This window comes from Apis dorsata, unplaced genomic scaffold (genome assembly GCF_000469605.1).
Source record: "Apis dorsata unplaced genomic scaffold, Apis dorsata 1.3 scaffold_97, whole genome shotgun sequence".
NCBI lineage: Eukaryota > Metazoa > Arthropoda > Insecta > Hymenoptera > Apidae > Apis > Apis dorsata.
In genome coordinates this window covers 404918-408485 of record NW_006263395.1, presented here as the reverse complement: position 1 = coordinate 408485, position 3568 = coordinate 404918, and the positions used below count along the sequence as shown (strand labels likewise).

Here is a 3568-nt window from a genome sequence, read left to right as displayed (position 1 = left end):
AAAAATTACATTTTACAAAAGTGATTCTGAAACAATCGTGCCTTCGANAAAAAAAAAAAAAAAAAGAGAAAAAATCAAAAAAGAATCGATTCAAACCTTCGACATAATTCCATGCGAAACAAAGTACACAAAGGAAGATCGACTCGCATCGCCTTCTTAGCACCCTTCAATCTATCGACATCGCGGAATAAATGGAAATGATCGAGCGTGAATCGTGCTCGAGGTCTCTCGACGAGGCGAGCTTCGTCACGATTCGAGCTTCAATACTTCGTCCCGGTACCACGAAGGTATTTAGACCCCTCGTGCACTCGCATAAAAATACGGGGAGAGAAGAAGGGCTTTCATAGCGGTTGCACCTCGACCAAAACAACGATCCTCCCTCCTCCTCCTCCTCCTCCTCTCGAAGGTAGATCCCCGGTAGAGGGATAACTTTTATCACCGGGTAGAGAAAACCAGTTCCACCGGCATCCGTTCGAATGCACCGGCATTGCCGCGGTAAACTGATACAGATTTATCTCGACCGATGCTCCTACTATTATTCGTATTACGCGGCTGACACTCGGTCTGATAACGGGGTAATTGGCGACTGCTTGGCGCTCGAGATTAGAATCGAGACGATCGCCAGCCTGGGATCGCCAACCTCTTTCAAATTCGCGAAATCATTGTTCCACTCGCGAAAAGATCGTGTTTATTTTATGAAAATTCGTGATTCTTCTTTTTCTTGGCGAGTATATGTGCAAAGAGAGAAGAGAAGAAAAAAGAAAAAAGGCACGGAAGAAGAGAAAGTTCAAGTTAAAGATTCGGAGAAATTAAACACACACTCGTTTGCAATCAATTGCAAAACAAATATTTTATCGAAGGCGATAAATAAATTAAATTTAAGCGCGAACAATACGGGAATAAAATAGGGGGAGAGTTAATGCGGGTCGATAATGTCTTCACGGTGAGCCATGATGGTGGCAGGGATGTTAATGCAAGCACGAAGAGCGGGACGATGGCGACGAACTTGTGATCCCTGATCGGGGGGGTTGGGGGGGTCACTCGTGACCCTGGTTGCATTAAACTCCCCAAGACCTCTTCCCTTCTCTCCTTTTAAACTCGGTTCACACCGCTCTGATAAGATCGACGCGCAAGATGGCGCGCGTCATAAATATTCCAATAAAAGCTCTCGCGACCGAGACGAGACAAGAAGTGAAATTTATACGTTCGAGAAAATTGAATTTCGATCGAGGCGAATGAAAATGCGTAAACGCTCGAGGAATATAATATTAAGGAGGAGGGGAAGTATTTCGATTAATTGTAAAATCGATTTGAGCGAAGAAAGTGAAAAAAATTTAATCAAGAGAATTATTTATCAAGAAAGATATATTATCTTTTATCATTTTTCGATTTAGAGAAATTAGATTCGAAGAAGAATATTTATCAAGATCGAAGCTTTATCGTCAAGCATTATCAAGAATAATTTTTCCAAAGAAAAAGAAAAAGGATATGATTTATGAGATATTCTTACTTTAAAGTTCCACTCACACGTGGATGAAATACAAACACGTTTCTCCATCTCGTGTTTTACATACGGAAAAACTCATTCCCACATATATTATAAATAATCACGAATATCGTATAATTTTTCGTTATGCAAAATAGGAAATACTAGGGAGGGAGGAAGGTGTTTCTATTCCATCCACGTGTGGTCAAGGCTTTAAAATCTATAAAAGGGTACTGTCGCTCCATGAAATGCACGCATGCATCAACGAGCACTCGACGCGGGTTCACGTGCGTGTCTGCACTTCCTTGATCTCGACCGAGTCTCGACCAACTCTCCACGCCGTCGACTGACAGTTATTATGCGCTTAATCATTGTTTATCATTCCATAGTGCTTACAGAGCGCGCAACCCTGCTCACTATATAAGCCTAGCGATATGAATCGCGTTAATGGCGTTTCTAACGGAGAAGACTATCCTTTTTCCCCTCCCTATTTTTACACCTATAAGAATTTTCCCTTCTCTTCTTCCCTTATTCATATTTCTCGCATATCACGAGATCATCGTTTCAAACTTCGAAACGAAACTTCTTTCCAAGAAAAAAAAAAAAAAAAAATAGAAAATTACGATATTCGAAATTTCAAACTCATCTCCGCTTCTTCTTCTCTTCTTCCAAAATAAAAAAATAATTTCGATCGGGGGTACATATATTTCCAGATCGCGAGCTAAAATCCTCGTGGAGCACGAGGGACAACGAATTCCCGTGTCGGGGATCGGGTATAAATTCCTTCGAAGGCACGCGTGAACGCATCGTCTTTAATCTCCCGTGAGATTGGCCGACGAGACGAGAAGTGAATCGTTGACATTGACCTCTCGATGATCGAACGGGTGACTATTGTGCGCCATCATCCTTCCCCCTTTAAAGACACACCGGCTAATCAAGCTAAGCTCGAGATCGTCTCGGACGAGACGAGATGCGCAAAGTCTTCTATTAACTCTTTGCCTGGGTGGGGGCATAAAGTCGTAAATTGATTCCTCGTTTCACGATGAAAAATCCCGCCGAGGGGTAATCGAGGGGTTTCGGGTAATTGGATGCAGACTATCTAATTGACCTGCCTCGTTTTATGCGGAGGAGATGGTCGTGTTTTTTTCCCGCGACTTGAACACCTTTCTCCTCCTTCTTCCTCCTTTTTTCCTTATTTTCTTTTCTTTTTTTTTCCTTGCTGTTGGGGAATTTAATGATTTCATTTAGACTCGCGTTCGAATTGCGAAAGGAATTACGTGTATTCAGTTTGGAATGGGTATTTCTTCGATTTCTTTCTTCTTGTGTTATTTTTTTTCTTTTTTTCTTTTCGTTTAGAACGAACAATTTAACGAAAATGGGAATAGTGGAGCGACACGAAGAAGGATAAAGTAATTAAAAGCAAGATTAAAAGTTCTTAATAAGTTCCAGAGCAATTACTCTTTTAAATCGTGCTTCTACTCGTAACCTTTTTATCTCGTGCAGACTCCATTGGAGTAAATTATTTGTAATTATAACAGCTTCGCGCAAAAAGTTTCAATTTTGTTTTCCTTAAATACACAACCTTCTTTCTTCCTCTAGATTTCTAGAGATTTCTAGATTTTCGTTTCCAAAAATTCGATGAAAAATTGACTCCACTCGTCAATAATCTTAAGAAGAGAGAGGATTCGTTGGGCGATACGATACCAAACCGAGATTATTTTGATTTCGCGAACAGACGATGACGATGATGATGATGATGATGATAGAAATCCTTCTCTAAACCACTTCATAACCACACGTTCCTGTATTCAATTCCTCGCCACGAGGTGAAACGCGATCGGTTCCAACGACTAGCATCTCCTAACGGGAACGACACCCGTTAAGTTGCGGTTACGGTTGACGGTCCCCCAAGAGCCAGCATCGAGTTATGGTAATGCGTCATGCTTTCCGCATAATCAACATGCGAAAAGGCTACTTAGTGGCCTACGATCTGACGCGCGTAGTTCCTTCTTCTTCTTCTTCTTCGAGCGACCGATTCAACGCAAAAATGAAATTAAAATTTTTTAAAATTTTGAGCGAGAC

The 3568-nt window shown here is 41.3% G+C and overlaps 1 protein-coding gene across 8 annotated transcripts in view; it reads left to right on the top strand.

Moving 5' to 3' along the window:
* LOC102670613 (ankyrin repeat domain-containing protein 6) overlaps window positions 1–3568 on the top strand; it is a 126679-nt gene that overhangs the window by 93748 nt on the left and 29363 nt on the right. The window lies entirely within an intron of this gene.